Source organism: Sturnira hondurensis, unplaced genomic scaffold (assembly GCF_014824575.4).
Source record: "Sturnira hondurensis isolate 20B ecotype Veracruz unplaced genomic scaffold, ASM1482457v3 Scaffold0006505, whole genome shotgun sequence".
NCBI lineage: Eukaryota > Metazoa > Chordata > Mammalia > Chiroptera > Phyllostomidae > Sturnira > Sturnira hondurensis.
The window spans coordinates 6454870-6472890 of record NW_028079136.1 but is presented as its reverse complement, the minus strand read 5'-3'; the positions used below and the strand labels follow the sequence as shown (position 1 = coordinate 6472890).

Here is an 18021-nt window from a genome sequence, read left to right as displayed (position 1 = left end):
ATTGAGCACATATTACGTGATCCAAACACTGGAGACACAGTGGTGAGCTCTCATGGCAATTCCGGACGTGTCTTCACCATTGAAGCCCTGACTTCACTGCCCTAGGTTCGTTTCAGGCTCCCCTAAACCAGGGGCCAGAGGCTCTTCTCCTCCACCCTCAGGCACAGTCCCTTAGCCTCTGTTAGTAGCCTTGGAGGATCTCTGTGTCTGGGGCAAATGGCCAGGCTCAGCAGGAGCAATGCCAAGGCCTCTGGAGGCCAGAGGTGACATCTCTCCACCCCCATCTTTCCAGTTTCCTCAGAAGCGCCACTCCCATAAGAGGTGATCATCTCTGGGCTTTGTCAGGCTTGGGCTGTCCTCGGAGTCCACTTACCCAGGGCAAAGTATAGCTGAGCTTGGGGCTGGCTCCTTCTGCGTCTCCTGCACCTGGCTCTCAGAGAACTCATTCTCACTCTGATTCTGCAGCCTCAACTTTAGGCGCCCGCTTCAGCCTCCCTGAAATTTCCCAGGTGCTGGTTCTCTCTGACTGTCTCAAGTTTCTAATGCCCAGGTTCCTGCTTTTTCCTGGAGCTCAGGCCGCAGGTCGAGAGCCCCTGAGAAGTGAAACCATGGCTGATAATCTTCAGGATTCCCAAACAGCCCTCTGAGATGGAAGCAACCCGGGCCCCAGGGCATAGGAGGCCTGGAGTCTGGTACTCAGGCTCCTGCTTATTTATGGTGTGATGTACGGCAAGTCACTTTCTGTCTCTGGGAGCAGATGGTTGTTCATCTATCCATCCATTCAATGACCCAACAGGCCTTTTGGTTACTCTCCATCTCCTGGGGCTAATGGATGAAGGCTTAGCTCCTCAGCACAACTTTGAAGGCCCTCCCCAGTCTGAGCCATTTGGGAGGGCGCAGGATGAGAAGTTTTGCTGTTGAACTGATTTTAATCTGCCCTGCCTGGCTCCCCAGCCCTTGACATGCCACCGGAGTTGCAGCTGATCCTCTGTGCCAGGCAGGATGGCGGGGCACACTCAGGGCACCTCAGTGCAGAGAAGCTCTGCTTTTCTCAGAATTTCCTGGGAATCTTGGTGCTAAAAGACCCGAGGGTTTTGAAAGAAACCCTCCCAGTCCCTGAATTCAGGCCTAAACTTGGGGTAGGGGAGGGGCAGGGAGATGCGGGTTATAATGAGAACCGGGGAGAGTCAGCCGACCTGGAGAGGCTCAAGGGGTGGACAGCCCAGGGAAGAGAAGGAAAGATGGGAGGACAAGCAGTTCTGCAGAAACGAAAGCCAGGCGAGACCTGGGAATGGTTATGGGTGGGGTGGTTTGTTCGCTACCTTGGTGGCCAGACCTTAGGGGAGAACACAGGCTAGACATACTGAGCGTGTGCCCTGTCCTATCACTGGACTACAGTGCTTCGTTCAGGGTTCACATGTGGCTCGAGAGCTGTCTGCCCGTGCGAACTCCAGGACTGAAGCAAGAGCTTTGGGGAAGAGACTTAGCCTTTTCCCACTGGACTTGACCCTGGGAAGATGAATGACCAGCTGGCAGTCTTTCTCCCTCAGGTGTGAAAGCTGAGACTGAACACGGAGGAGGGCAGGGCAGAGGCAGAGCCACCCTGACTCACGCCACCGTTTGAGCCCCACACGGCACTTCACCTGAGGCTAGCTGTCCCTGGGACTTTCTAGTTTCATGGACTTTTTTTCCCTCTTGATACAGCTAGAATTGTGTGTTTGTGTTCAATCACTTGCAACCATAAAACTCCTACCCAACATAGAGCCCCTGATAAAATCGCTCTTCAGAAAGACCAGGGTGATGGGGGAAGACTCCTCAAGAAACCAACAGAACTCAGTCCTATGATGACTCAGTAGAACTCGTCTACTGATGACTGCTGTCTTGGGCAGGGCCTAGTGGGGCCCCTGCCCCTGGTCCAGAGATGGCAGCCTGGGGTGGGGTTAGGAGAGTTGCTTTATGGCTGCAAGTGAGGCATGCCCAGAGCCGAGACACCTGAACACCACTGTACCTGCCCCATTGGGCTGCACGTATCCGTGACCAGGGAGAGGTCGAGCTGATTAGTGTCAACCTGTGCAGCCCCAGATAAGTCCACTCACATAGTCCAGGGAAAAGGAATCAATTAGACACCAAGACTGGGACTTAATCTCCTGGCAAGCACACTTGGGGAGGGGAATGTGTGCTTCTGAAGTTCTCACTTAGAAACAAAGGCTAAGCCCTGGCTAGGTAGCTCTGTCGGTTAGCATCGTCCTTATATGCCAAGGTTGCGGGTTTGATCGTGGGTCAGGGCCCCTACAAGAATCAACCAGTGAATGCATGGCTAAGTGGAGCAACAAATCGATGTCTCTCTGTCTTTCCCCCATTCTTCCTCTCTCTCTTTTAAGTTAATTTTTTAAAAAGAAACAAAGGCTAGAAGAGAGATTCTGTGTCCCTCAGATGTCCTTCATCACAGCAGCCAGGAAGTCGCCATTCCCTTGTAGTGACTTCACCTTCTGACAGCTCTTTCCAAAATGGATTTTGGGTCTCGACCGGGAAAAGTGGGGGTTCGACAGAGAGTCAGGGCCTCTGGCCTCAGAGGTCCCCAAATGATGTGGGTGGCAAGGATAAAGAGGGGATAGAAGTAAACACTAGAACATACTGTATAGAATTTATAGTTTTCTGAATTTGTTCTCAGAGCAGAACTGATCGCAGTGATAAATGGTCTACAGTCCTCATTTTAGATAAGAACTCTGTTTTCCTCAGCAAATATTTTGCTGCCTGCATAAGTGATCCCCAACTTTTGCATGCTCCAACTGTCATAAAACTTTCCCTTCTGTACCTACCCATTGACACCTGGAAACTGGTACTTCACCTATCAGCGGAGGGACGATGATTTTGTGTCCTCTCTTGGCCACTTTTACCTGCTGCTGCTAGGGGACAAGGGCTGGGTCTCTGTGGGGCGGGGGTGGGGGCAGTGTAGGAAGTGTTTCTGATAGCACTGACCCCTTTTCCCTTGGTGTGCTAAGGGGACCCCCAAATCCCTTGGACGCCTGGGGCCCGGAGCTTGCCTGTTAACACGAGATTGCTGAACAGGGGGAGTGCTTCCTTCTCCCCTCTCCCCCCGCCTTCTGTGCTGCTGGTGGGGATGAGGAAGGGGTTTGGTGACTGGTGGATCTAGGTGATGGCAAGGGTGGTCTTCTGGCTGGGGATGGTGGAGATTTTACTCACGCTGCAGTAGTGGAATGGCTGAAGGCAGAGAGGGCTGTTAGAATCACAGAATAGAAGCCATAGCCTTGACCACCCCAGGTCCAAGAACCAAAATGGGGGTGCCTGAAAAGGCTTTCTCCTGCTGGACCCAAGACAGGCACGATGGCTGGGTAACAATGATATTTTCACAAATACAAAACCCATGTACTGAATTGCCACTTGCGTCACTGTTTTCCTTCAGAGCCCTAACGACAAAGATGACCACTAGAGGGCAGGAGAGACTTCTCTAGAAGAGAACAGGCACCCCGTGGAGCCAGGCCTTCTCTGCAGTCTGGGCTGTGCTTCCTGATCTTTCCGGATTACAGCGCACACAGGAAATGAGAATGTGCGAGTGGCACACTGGGGTAAGCCAAAGGGGATTCGGAGAGCTTTTTTTAATATTATGTAATTATAGCAAGATACAAAGTAAAGGAAAATGTTAATATTGAATTTGTGTAAAATTCTAGACAAAATCATTCCAGACATTCTATGGTTAAACATGCTGTTGTTTCCATGAACATATCTTTTTATATCTCATTTCAGGCTGAAATGGCAATGTGAAATTTCTGTTCAAGTTTTTAAATGTTTTATTCAAATTCTTGATGATCTTCATTGGCAGGAAATGTTTATACAAATTGGTGATAAAAAATTACAAACAACTTTATCACCACTCAAGAAATTTTAACAGTCGAAACTATATTTAAGGAATATAAGCCTTTTCTTTTCTCCCATTGACAAATGCGGTGTCGAAATTTCTCATGACAGGGCACTGGATTTAGAACCTATCAGATCTTTCTATGTGAGTGTACTGAAATAATGATGGAGCACTAATGGGCAGAACACACATGTAGTTTTAGAGCAGTCGTATTGCAGCCAGCTGGGATGTGACCACAAAGCTCACATGCTGCAAAAGCTAGAAACGGCCCGTATACAAAGAGTAAACATTTTGTCCGGATTTGTCCTGAGAGATTCTGATTTATGCCTCTGATCTCATATGACTATTCATAGCACCTCCTTTCCCTCGAAAAGAAAAAAAAAATGCATCAGTTTAGTGTTGCTAATGTAACATGAATGAATCTCAAAAACATTATCCTGAGTGAAAGAAGCCAGACACAAAAAAGTACATGCTGTGGGACCGATTTCGTTTCTTTGAAATTCTGTAACAGCCTCAGCTAATCTGTAGTGGTGGGAAGCAGAGAGCAGTTGTCTGGGCTGCAGCTGGGGACAGTGAGGGAGGGCTGTAAAGGGTACGCAAGGACTTCTGGGGGTAAAGGCAAGGTTTTCGATCTTGGTCGTGGCAGTGGTTACCCTGGTACATCACCCATCCATGCATTCACCAAAACTCACACTATCATATATTTAACTGGAATGCATTTTATTGTATATAAATTATACCTCATTAAAGTTGATTTCAAAAGAAGAAATGTAATCAATATAATATGATACATAATATGGTTCTGTACTTAGGCATGAAGAGAGACACTCAGGGCTGCCATCTGATTCCGTGTCAACCCAGACCTCCCTCCTGCTCTCCTTGAGCCACGCACTCCTCCTTGTCCCCAGTGGGCAGCAGTCCACTCCGCAGCCAGCTGCCAAAGGACGTGTCCAGCTGGCCAAGGCCTCCCTTACTGCCTGGGGGAATGATCATTATCCCTGTTGCTTGAGGGGACCTGCCTGAGGGTGTGGTCCTTTCAGAAGCTGTAGGCGAGGCTCTCCCTGGGAGTAACCAGCCCAAGTGCTCCAGCTGCCCACTCACCCAGGGGCTGAGCCGTGGTCATCACCAAACCGCTTTGTGGCAAATGCTTCCACTAGAAAGCTCTGGCTTCCCTTAGGGAGGATACCCATGCCTGCTGTAAGCCTTATTCATGAGGCTGAAATCAGAAAGGGGAAGATCTTATGCAAAGGAAATAAATAAACACCTACTTCTTGGGTCCAGCCAATGGTGGAAGGAAGCAGGAGAGGGGAAGTGAGAGGAGTTGGACACTTGAGTCTTAAATTCTTTTTCTGGACTTTGGTCTAGATCAGGTGCTGGCACTTTTTTTCTGCAAAGGGCTAGATAGTAAATCTTTTAGGCTTTAGGGTCTTCTGGTCTCTGTTACAACTACTTAATTCCACGTGGTAGTGCAAAACCAGCTATGGACAATACTGATGTGAACGAATGTGTTTGTGTTCAAATTATTTTTTTATGGAAATGAAATTTGAACTAATGCAATTTTCATGTTTTTTCCTCAACATTAAAAAAATGTAAAAAATGTTTTCAGTTCGTAGGCCTTACAAACCAGTTGGTAGACTGGATTTGGCTGGCCCGGCGGAGCTTGCCAACTGCTCTTCTTGATTGGTGGGTGGAGGGAGGGGCTTCTGGAAAGGGATGGGCCCTGACTGGTGTAGCTCAGTGGATTGAGCACGGGCCTGTGAACCACATGGAAAAGGATGGCCCTCGGATTCCTGGGTTTTGACACAGTTAAAGAGGTCATGACCTTTAGCTTTATTGGGGTGTTCCTTCCTTTTTGTTTTGCATGGGATCTAGTTCTCTCAGCTCCTGAAGGAGCAAATGTATTTTAACCTTCTGAATACAACCCCCATCCCTAATATACAAATGTATTATTTGACACTCCGTCACCTGAATTTGACTTTCAAATAAGTTTTCAGTAACGGTAGGGCATGATGTATATAGAATAATAAAAGAGGGCCATAAATTGACATGTGTTAGGAACCAAAGGTTAGGAGTAATCAAATTCTGTGTTTTTGAGGTCTAGACACAGGTGTGTGAGGTGCCTTCCTGAATAAGTCCAGGTGGGAGCCCAGGCACCATTATGGGGAGCCATTTCAACACTGGACCTATGTGGTCCGTGGCAGTCATTCCCGGGGCTGTAGAGCTTGCAGGCCAGGTGAGCAGTGCCCCCCTGTGGGAGGGGCTGGAACGGCTCAGACTGTCCACAGAGGTCCACAGCCAACTGGGCTTTTCCCGGCCTGTGTGCTCCTGCCTTGCCCCACATCTCACTCTCACTCTGCACCCATGAAAACTTCCTTTCTTCATTCCTTCTCCTCCTCCTTGTCACACCACGACGTCTTTGGTTTTGCTGAAATCAGGAATTGGTACCTCAGGGGGGTGCTGTTGCACAGCCCTTGGGCCTCTCACCCTGGTCACTTGGGGAGCTGTAACGAACCCACTCTTTGTGAACTGCATGAGAGAAAAATGGCATTTGACTCAGGAGCAGTGAAGCTGGTTGACATCCCTGGTGAGCCCCCCTCCCTCCCCCTCAGCCTCCTTTCCCTTTCACTAGGTAGCATCTCTGTGTAGTCAACAAATGGTCACTGTGGTTCTTAGGTGGGCCTCCCCTTTGGGGCTGGGCTGGGCTGAGCTGAGCTGGGCTGGGCGGGCCAGGGCTGTGTGTGATCTAGAACAGGGCGGGGCCCAAGGAAGGCCTTGATTGGGTGTGTCGGCCAGAACTGAATCAGCAGTTCATTAGAAGGATCTTCCCTGTCTGGCTGGAAACTGCTGCCATGTTCAAGGGCCCTCAGCCACCGAAGATGCCTGCTAGTCACAGTACCCCAGAGCACTGTCACCTTTACTAACACAACATCCGGGAGCGGGGAGGGATGGGGACCGAGGAGGGAGCCCTACAACACCACAGGGCAGATAGGGATGGAGACAGCCGGGGCTATAGGAATAGAGTTTGGCAGGAATGGCAGGAAGCAGAGTGCAGGGGGAGGGTGCCCAGCCTTGGCCTTGGGCTTCCTGCTGGGCCCCGGCTCTCCCAGAAGCACCCTGCACAGCAGCCAGGGGCAGGCACATGAGAGCTCCTTCAGCATCCTGGCTCTAATGATGGAGGCTGGGAGAGGTCTTACTCTTCGGGGCTTTATAAGAGGGAGTTTTAACTCTCTGGTTTCCTCTGTGGAGGGCTCCAGAGGATAACTGCTATGGGAAAGGGCAATTTTGGAGTGGCAGGAAGGGATTTCTCTGGGACCCAGTATTTTGTGGATTGAGTGAGGCACCAGGGAAGCTTAGAAAATTGGTGGGTGGGACCAAACAGCTTAGCCCTCCGTGACAGTGGCTGGAGTTGTTGCTGCTGCTTTCTTCCTTACCACGTTTGTTTTCAGTTCCACAAAGGACATTAAAAGGAGTCCTTCTAGCATCAGATTCTGTGTCAGGCTGATGAGTTTGATAGGAAGCTCGAAGCCTAGGGTGTGGAGGAAGAAATGGGTGAGAAAGCAGGTGATGACTTGTCAGGTGACAGATGCTTTGATTCGGAGCTAGACAAAGTGATGAGGAGGGGCTCCGGAGGGGCTGTCCCACTCTGCCTGGAGGCAAGGCTCTCAGGACACCTTCCTAGAGCAAATGGCACTTTTGCAGCTGGAGAGTGAGGAGGTAGGAAGATGGTGATTCCAAGCAAAGGGAAGAGCATTTGCAAAGGCATGGAGGTAAGAGAGAGAGATTTGCACCATCTCTTTGGTCAGTCAGGAAGGTTTGACACCAGGGCTTGGGAGGGTAACCCTGAATGAGGCCCTCCCAACACACACACACACACACACGCACACCCCTGTTTAAAAACTCCCAAGGGACCCACTATGTGGGGTACAGTTAGCATTCGAGAAGGGTGTCTGAAAGGGTTAAATGCCATGGGCCTCCACTAAAGCCCCCAGGAGAGGAGACTGCTGGCTGCCCTATCAGGCATGCATTCTAGCCTTCCAGTCTAGGGGGCTCTGCATGGTCCCCACCCCTTCCCCCACGTCCCCTCAGCTCCAGCTGCAGCACTTTGGGAAAGCCTATGTGAGAGAGGCTCAAAACGAGGCTCTTGGTGTGACTGCAGAGGTAACGGCTGCCACCTGGGCTAAACTGCGGCCACTGGTGGGTGTAGACCAGCCCTCAGGAATGTGGGGCCCAGCTCCTATTCACCCCTCTGTCTTCTCTAGTCCCACAGCTTCTAACACAGCAGCGGACACCCCAGGATAGCCCCTGGGAATCCTGGCCCGGGTCACATGTTGAAGGAGTTCAATCAAGACTTGACTTCTATTCCAGGCATAGTTTAGGAATGTTGGCTTCCATGTTGGCAGAATGAAGGTTGGGCTTGTTGAAGTTTGAGGCGTTTTAAAGAATGTTTTAAAGAATGTTGAAAGATGACAATTCTCTTAGCACTCTTGTCCTGGACTTCTCAAATTGGGATACACAATGTCATGTCAAGGATAGGCAAAGTTAGGATGAATACAGGGTGGGAGAAACTGATTTACAGTTGTTCCTATGGAAAAACAATACAATAATGAAAAATAAAAATACAAGCATTAACTCTGTGTTTTGTGCGCTCACAACCGTAAAGCTACTTTTGCCCTCCCCTGTATGGGCCATCTTCTTGGGGCATCAGTTTGATGTGAATTATGTGGGGGGAACACCCCCCACCCATGTTTGTATTGAAACAAATATACACATAGGAGTAGGATGCAAAATTTGCACAGATGTTCAAGGGATGGGGAGCCCTGCCGCATCTGGAGAGTCAGAGGGGTAGTCGGGCTGTCCTATCCTGTGCGGGCCGTGGGGGCTGCGTGCTTTCCTCTGCTCTTAACGCTGTCACCCTCCCTCCACATTCTACAAACGAGGGAACTGAGGTCCAGGGTGGTGGGTCCATGACACTGCAGAGTAAGAGGTGGGGTGGGACTAGAACCTGCACCGCAGGATGGCTTCTAGCGTGTTGTCTATGACAATGGCGAATGTAAAGTTTTATGTGTTAGTGTTGTGGTTTCAGTAGTGCCATAAAAATAATCAAATCCCTTCCTGTCAAAGTGGTCTCTGACCATGATGGGAGGAAATGGGGGGCGGTGGACAGAGAGACTGAAAATCAAAAGACTGGATTTTATCCCCAGCAGTTCTTGCAATAAGAAAGCTCAATGACTTCAAATAGCCTGACTCCCCCTGGCTTCACCGTCCCTACCTGTGAAATGTGGTGGCTACGGAAGACACTGTCTAACAGCCAGGCCTGCTGTGAGCTGAGGCCGCTGCGTGCCTTCCCAGAACCTCCAGACCTGCCGTCAGGCTCTTCCCGGCCATTCTAGAGTCTCAGAGGAAGGGGCAGCCCGCAGCTCAGTTGGCTGCTTCTGTGTGACAATTCCCCAGGAAGACTGTAGATGGGGCTTGGACAAGGTCTGGAAAGTCAGCCTTCTCCAGGATGCCCCCCGCCCCGGCCCCCCCCGCCTTTGTTGGGGACCAGCTGGCCAGGAAGCTGAGGGCAGAGCCACTCAAGCCGCTCCCGTGAGGGTGTGTGTTGTGAGAACACCCCGGGCAACCTCACAGCCAGGGTTGGACCTGGCATTCATTTCCCACCAGCACAGCTTCCTGGCAGTGCAGGGTTGGGGGGCTCTGGGGAGTCAGCGCTTTCTTAGAAAGACTTTCTCCCTATCCGCCTGTGTGCAGGCCCCATTTCTCACCTTGGCTCAAATTCATGAGCCTTTCTGGGATTGATTGGAACGGGTCTGCTTCTCATTGGCACCCCACTCGCACCGCAGCGTTTTGGTTTTAGCTTTCTCTGCCTCGCTCAGTCAGTTATCGTGGTCCAGGCATGGTCTCTTACCTCTTGCTTGATCATGTTAACTACTTTTGTCCTCTGTCACCTTCATGCCACTCTTTTTGTTCTTGGGGGCTTGTTCTTTTTTCATTTCATCACTTTCCTTCAGTGAGTGTTCTGAGGGAACGGAGGTGCGTGTGTGTTCAAATTACACGCTTAAGTGGAAGTCCCTGTCATCATTCTTTCGTCTCCATCAGTCCTTTGGAACTGTTCCAGTCAAGGACACACGTTACTTTCATGTTGCCAACTCTAATGGTCACCACCCTGTCCTCACAACACAGTCTCCCAACAGCATTTCTCATGCGTGACCACTTGCTTCTTGAAACGTGCTTCTTTTGGCCTTCATGATAAACATTCTGATTTGTCTGTCTACTAGCTACCTTCAGTCTATTTTGCTAATTCTTCTTCTTTTAGAAAGTCCTGTGGATCCTTACCCCATCCTTTTCTCTGTCTATACACGGTCCCTAGTTGACCTGATCTATTCCCTGGGCTTTACACACCTCCTGTGTAACAAGGCCTCCACACAGCTGTTTCTGGCCCAGATATCTTCTCTGAATTCCAACTGCTTGCTACCATCTACATTCGGAGACCTAACAGGCATCTCAGATGTAACTCTGGTACACCAGAACCCTTGCTTTTCCCCTGAGCTCACTCCTTGCTAGTTTTCTTCATTTAAGTAAATCGCATGCCCATGTATCCAGTTGCCCAAGACCAAAACCCAAGACCAGGCTTCACTCTGCTCTTTCCTTCTCTGCTCCCCTGTACGATGTCATCAGGCCCCGCCCGTGCCCCCACAGGGCACTACTGCGTCCCCTCCTTCCCAGCACCATTCTGCCTGCCTGCCAAAGCCGCCTGCCCTCAGGTCTTGCTTGGGTCACAGTTAGGGCCCCACTGATTTCCCAGCTCCCACCATTGACCCCCATGATCCACCTTCCACATTGTGGCCAAAAACGATCCCACTAAAAATGTCCATCAGGCGTCAATTCACCTAAAGCAGCAGTCAGTAAACTGTGGCTTTCTTGGCTAAATCTGGCCTGTCACCTGTTTTTATATTAACCATAAGCCCAGAATGGTGTTCCATTTTGATAAAAAATAAAAAGAAGAGTAATATTTTATGTCCCATGAAAATTATGTAAAATTCAAATTTTAGCATTCAGAAGTAAAGCCACGCTTGGAGCGCCGCTGCTCACAGCCGTCTCTGTGTTGGCGGGGGCTGCTTCCGCACGGCGGCGGCGGCGCTGCGACCGAGGCTGCCCGGCCTCAAAGCCTAAACTCTTTACTGTCTGGGTTTTCATAGAACACATTTACTGACCTCTGGCCTAATCACAAATGCAGTTTAAACTTTGATCATTTAAAATTTGGTGATGGAAGTGTATGCTCAGCATGTGTTTTCCTTGTGAGAATTAAGGAATTCTCCGAAGTGTCTCACTGGGAGAAACCCTTTGGACTAAGATACATCTACTGCAATTCTAAATAGAAAAGAAAACAGATTCTTTCACCTCATAGGAAATCCAAGTGCCAAGATGCAATGATTACCAAATGTTACTTAAAAGTTTAGTCAAAACCAGACTTAGGTATGGATTGCAGTGAATAACTGCCTAATTTTTCTTGTAAGCATGTCCTTAGTTTATAAATTAGCTGTACATTAGCAAAATAAAACACACAAGAGAGTTTGTATTTAAAGAACAGTATGCCAGAGTATGCCATTTCCTTGTTTAAGTCTCCCCAGTGACCTCTTGATGTCTTTAAAATAGAACCCAAGCCCTTTATCAAGGCCTCTGCTCTTCTGCAGACCCCTTCAATGCTCTCCATTGTTTTACAGGCTTTTCCGTTGCTCTCCTACCCCAGGACCTTTACGCTTGCTTTTCCTTCTGCCCAGAATGTCCATCTCAGCCACAACTTCTCACTGTTCAGGTGTAAGCTCATATTTGCCTCTCCAGAGAGGGTTTCCTAGTCTATTTTATCTAGATGGGGCAGCCCTCCCCCGAAATCATTCTCTGGAACAGCGATTTTCAACCAGCGTGCTGCAAGAATTTTTAAAACATGTAATACCTGACCGTTTAGTCAGGGGCACTGACATGTTTTCCCTTAGGCTGTCAAGTAAAAAAATAACAACAGCCAGCACAGCAACAGCCATTTGGTGCGCATGCATCAAAATTATACCTATTTTTTATCAGATTAGCAAAAAATATATTTTTCTGTGTGCCAGAGAATTTTAGTGATTAGTTTATGTGTGCCATGAGAGGAAAAAGGTTGAAAATCACTGACCTAGAGCTCTAAAACATTGTTTTGTTTGTGTTTTAGAAAATTTATAGCATTATCCAAAATTATCTTTCATTTACTCACTTGCATATCATTAAACTCTTCCAATTAAAAAATTCTGTAAGGAAGGACCCTTATCTGTCTTGTTCATATTTCATGCCTTCACCTACCACAGTGCTTAGAATACACTATATGCTCAATAAATATCTGTGCAATAGATAAGTGCATGAATAACCAGCTAGGCTGAGGGGACTAGGAGGAGCAGGGACAGTTCTCAGAGAACAGGATGCAGGCAGACCAGGCACCTCAAAATGTGCCTCTTGAACTCTTACTTCCTTTCATCACTGTAGGCTGGAGTATTACACAAAGTCTGGCAATTTTAATAAAGGGTCAGGGAGCAGAAATGGAACGGTAAGGGTGAGGGGGGGGCATGGCTCTGCAAAGATTTTGCACTCTGCTCTGCATTCAAGCAGCACACTTTTCCATCGTAACCTTGCATAACTTTCTGTACAACTTTCTTTCACAGCTTTCTTTGGGTAATTTTCCACGTGGTCAATCAGCTCCATCAAGTGCAACCTGAGACTAGCAGTGGTGGGGCGGGCCAGGGAGGAGAGGGCGTATTGTTTGCACACACACTAATTCCCAGCCCTCCTGTGTGCAGGAGGTGCCAGGAGTGTGACACACAGGGTATTCCTTTGCGGCTCTTTTTACAGAGAATGGTTAAAGGAAGCCCATTTTATCTCCAAGTCAGAACTGAAATCTGTGGCCTGCTGCTCAGAGCAGTTGTTAGGACCCAAATTCTCTGCAGGGGTTTGGGCTGTCTCTTGCCCTTTCCTTTCCTTTGCGCTTCTCTGGGCTTGATGAAGATTTTGGTTTTGGGGAAGTAACAAAAATAAAAATAGGAACAAACATTTTTATGTAAAAAGAGAGGGTGAGATAAAATTTGAGCCCTTTGAAGAAGGCAAAGAGGGAAGTCAGGTGCCTGAGCACATTTCCTTTACGAGAGACCCGAGGCTCCAGAGTGATCCTACAGAATCTTACAGAACCAAGGGAGTGGGGAACCTCTGCGTCTGCCTCCACCGCCCCCCACCCAGGGCAGGCTCTCCCTGCAGTGAGATCACACCACCCTTGCACCCCTCTCCCACTCCAGCCACGGAGGCTGCGGCAGAGGCTCCCGCCTCCCTTCCACCATGCCTGCAGTCCTCGGGCTGTGATTGGCACTCCTTTAGCGACTGGGGAAGAGGCAGTGTGAGCAAAATGCTCAGCTGTGTTGCAGAGACTGGGTACGTCCCAGCAACATGTTTTTTGTGTGTGTTACCAGCAGTCGGTTGGCAAGTTTCTGCCGCACATTCTCAGTGATACAAGAACTTGTTGTTTCTTGGGCCCTGTCTTGTTTGACCTAGTTCTTGGTCCAGACCTTACTTCTTAATTAACCCATGTGCTTATATAATGTGTGGCACACCCGCATAGTACTGAGGCTTGTTCAGGCCTCATTCTCTAACATTTTGGCTGGTTCTGTAGCTTCTAAGGATGTGGGTGGGGAGAGTGGTTGGCTCAATCTGGGCACCAGAATCTAAGCAGTGACTGCCTATCGGAATCCACCTGGGAAGGTGTTGTTCTATAATAACAGGTATTTCTTATCACCGTATCTAGAGAAGGGCTTTCTCTTGGAACTCTACAACGACAATGTGAAGGTTCATCTAGAATGACCAAGCTGACCCTAGGAGATGAGAACTGTACGAGTGGATTTTAGTAGGTGTGTAAACACAAGTGACCACAAAGAAGTGTTGTTCAGTCATTGCTGTTACCCCTCTTCCCTAGGGGACAATGACCACTACAGCCAGATGTGGCCGAGGAAAGCATCTCTGTCTTGGCTTTGTCAGCATCCTCTTCTTTTGTTGTCTTTGTCTAGTTTTATTTCTTAATCCTGTTCTGTGTCTCAAGGGGTCTACATAGCAAATTGTCTGCAATGAAATGATTTGCTTCCTTGAAATGGGGTTTACTATCAAGAGTGGACAATTCTTAATCTGTCCAATAGCAGTAGCTCAAAGTTCACAACAAAAGAGAAAATCTTTAGGGGCTATGTTTTTTTAGGAGGTCTATTTTCATCCAGCATGTCTGGCTGGACAGGGGCTCCTTAAGGTTCCAGAGACTGCCCTTGGTCCACAGAGTCAGCATGACGTTAAACAGGCCCCATATGCTCTCTGATTCATTGCTATGGCCCAGAACTTCTCTGAAAGCTCCCTACATTATGTTCTGGCTTGCTCCTGATCCCTCCTGTTCCTGACCTGTCACTTTTTCATCTTTGAATTCACTTTATATTTTGCATCTGACATTTGGTCCATACTTCTGGTTCCACTTTGCCTGTGGCCACCTATGTAAAAACTCTCCTTGTACTCTTGCTTCCAAAGCTCCCCCCGGCCCAGATTGCTCCTGGTGGCTTTTGCCAGCCTTGTCCAGTTGAAGAGCAGGACGTAGACACATCTGACGATCTCTGCCAGCCTCAGCTGTGCCCAAGACTGGCATCCCCTTGGCTGTGCCTGCTGTTGGGCCATGCCAGGGGCACGGGGCTGGTTGACAAGGGTGGATGCTGACTTGTAAAAGGCTCTGTACTGCCAAAGCCATTGATCCCCCATCCTCAGGTCTCCTACTTTTTTTTAAAAAAGATTTTATTTATTTATTTTTAGAGAGAGGGGAAGAGAAGAGAAGGAGAGAAACATCAATGTGTGGCTGCCTCTCATGTGCCCCATACTGGGGACCTGGCCTGCAACCCAGGCATGTGGCCGGACTGGAATGGGACTGGTGAACTTTTGGTGCACAGCCTACGCTCAATCCACTGAGTCACACCGGCCAGGGCTAATCTCCGACTATTAGGCATTCTACTCTGTAGCCACTTAGGGTTTTGACATTTAACCTTTTCATGACCACATATGGGGACTGTACATTTACCTTCATGAGAGCAACTTCCTAGTAATGAATAGTCCTTGCATTTGTTGCAGTGACTTAGGGTCAACAGCATACTTAGTATAATCACATATATCATCTCATTTCCATGCTTCTTTCTACTTTCTTTTGCAAACAAGATTCAGGGTCAACTCGTTTATTAGATTCATTAGGGCCAAGGACCCACAATTTTTTTAGGACACAGAATGTCCATTCAGCCTTATTGGAGGAAACCCTGCACTACAACTGCTTCCAATAATGCAAGCTCTGCCCCACCCCAGAGCGTGCTGGGCACAGATGATCATCTCCAGCTGCCCGGCATACTTGATGACCTGTTTGGCCCGATCTGTGGAGGGGGTGGTATCTTCTGGCTTCTGCTGGCTGGCAAAGTTTTAGTAGTTGCTGAGGCCCAGGACCCACCCTCACTTCTTGGCATAGTCTTTCATCTTTTGGGGTGTGTTGAAGAAGAGAATTGGGGTCATCTCAGTGAAGAGGATTTTCTTACAGGCCTTCTCCGTGCATCCAACAATCTCATCTCTGATAGCTCAAGCAGGATATCAATGAAGAAAAGTATAGCTGTCAGCCTAGATGTTGCCTGTGGCCAGAAACACCTTGTTTTGCTGCCCTCCATTAGGTATTGCTCAAGAGGCACAGGAAGCTTGATGTATACATTGGTCTGGATGTCCCTGGTAGGCAGCTTCTCCAGCTCGACATGCAACGGTGTGGGAGGTTAAGGCCCAAGAGCTGGTGCATGTATGCTGACTCGGGGAGCTGCTCCTTGTCATCGAAGTAGTAGCATTTGAGCTGGGCCATATAGTCCTCAAAGGAGGGCATATCCTTGCATTGGATACTGCACTGGGCCCAAATTTCCAGTATGTCATGGGCCAGCATGAGCTGCTGTTTGGTCAGTTTGGTTCCTGTAGTTGGCAGGAAGTTGAGCTCTAGCAGAACCAGCTGGAGATGGCCCAGCTCTTCCCAGTAGTTGTGAGGTTGGGGCTTTTACATTTGCGCTGGCCCTTGAGCTGCTCGCCCATGCTGGCTTGCAGGAGTGCACCAAAGGCTGCCGAAGACCCTGAGTTGAAGCATCCCACGGCCTGTTCGAGGTTGCACCTACCATTTTCCTTGAGGTCTCAAACCACCAGCCCAGTTTACGACAGTGACGCCTACCAACGTTTGTCTGGTGGAAGTGGGCAACCCATGAAAAGTGTTTCAATGTCTTACGAAACAGAACAGAAACAGAAGTTAGAAATGATTAGTAAATAACAACGAACCTGGTTAGGATTATATTTGTCTTTATACCAGTGCATTACAAAATGCAATTTAAAAGATCATTTTATAGAAAAAGGAGCTCATGAAAACGAAAGTGTCTGGGACTCAGAAAACCATAAAGTGTCTTTGACAGGTCTGGTACTCTCCATTAGGCACCACCATTCACTTGCTGTGTAAATTGGGTAAGTTTTTTTTAACATAGTGGGCCTGGCAGAAGCAGCACCTGCTTCAGTGTGTGGGTGGGGTAATAATATGGGTGCAATAATTTATAGTTTTAATTTGAGTATGTCACCTAAAATGTCATATAGTGTGCTTGACATATTGTTATGTTACAGAATTACATGGTTATGATTTTGTAATGAAAGGTTTTGTAATAAAAACGGCATTATTTGTGCCAGACCCTGTACTAGTTTTTTTAACCAGAAAAATAGAAAGAAAAATTTCAGCACCTGTACATTTTCCAGCACTTTTATTAAGACAAAGGAAATAACTGCAAGTACCTGAACTTCTCAGAAAAAAAGGCTTACATGAAGAGTATAAAGAGTAGGATATTTCTGTTGCAAATAATACATATCCATTTCAAATTGGCAGAGAGAAAAAAATATATTGGATCTCATAACTAAAAACTGAACCAAGAAACCCCCGAAATTTGCCAGGAACCTGTTTCTCTATTTTCTGTCTCTGGGATGGCTTTTCTTTATGATGGACTCTTTTCTAGCACATTTTCTCCACATAGTTGAGAAAATCCCAGAAACTTCAGGGTTTTTTAAAAATACTTTATTTATTTATCTTTTAGAGAGGAAGGGAAGGAGAGGAGAGAAATATCAATGTATGGTTGCTTCTTGTGCGTCCCCTGCTGGGGACTGGCCTGCAACCCAGGCATGTGCCCTGACTGGGAATCGAACCTCGATCATGTAGTTCGCAGGCCCGCGCTCAATCCACTGAGCTACACCAGCCAGGGCCCTAAACTTCAGGTTTTTTAGGATCCTTAACCTAGTGACTTTAGGAGATGAGACTTCTAGTAACTCAAACAATTCCTCAGAGGACTCCAACTGGTCCTTGCATAAACGCCTTGTGTTTCCCTGTGTCCAGGGAACGGAATGCTCTGTCTGCCAGCTTGATCATTTGCCCCACCTCTTCCCCACGACTTGATTGACAGTCTTAGAAGACTCCCTTAGAAGAGGGCAGGTCAGTTTCCAAATGAGGAAACACAAACAGACCAAATTACATGTTAACTCCCAGACTGTAGTCTGAGCATTTGTTGATAGTATCTCTGTTGGAGGACGTTAGACTCACTTGAGATTTGCCCAGACCCTTCACTTCACTTTCCAACCTGAGTCCTGTGGTAACCCATCAGAGTTTCATAGAGACCACACGGACTCATTTAATTTTTACAAACTGTGTGAGGAAATTATTAGGTAGACTTTTTTCCCCATTAAAAAAATTAGTTAACTTCATTTTTCAGAGCGGTTTTAGGTTCACAGCAAAGCCCAGTGAAAAGTACAGAAAGTTCCCACATACCTCCTGCCCTCCCACACTCCCCCACTGTCAACGTCCTGCGCCACAGTGATATATTTGTTATACTCGATGAACCTACACGGACACATAGTAATCACCGCAGTTCACAGTTTGCCTTAGCGGTCATCCTTGGCGTTGTCTATGGCTTTTCATGATGTACAACGACATGTATCCACCACTGTAGTGTAATACAGAATAAACTAATTGCCCTAAATCTTCTCTGCTCTGACCATTCATCCCTGTCTCCCCTCAA

General features: G+C 48.0%; 1 pseudogene; it reads right to left on the bottom strand.

Moving 5' to 3' along the window:
* Positions 1–15122: 15122 nt before the first annotated feature.
* Positions 15123–16161, bottom strand: LOC118989815 (26S proteasome non-ATPase regulatory subunit 8-like; annotated as a pseudogene).
* Positions 16162–18021: the final 1860 nt, after the last annotated feature.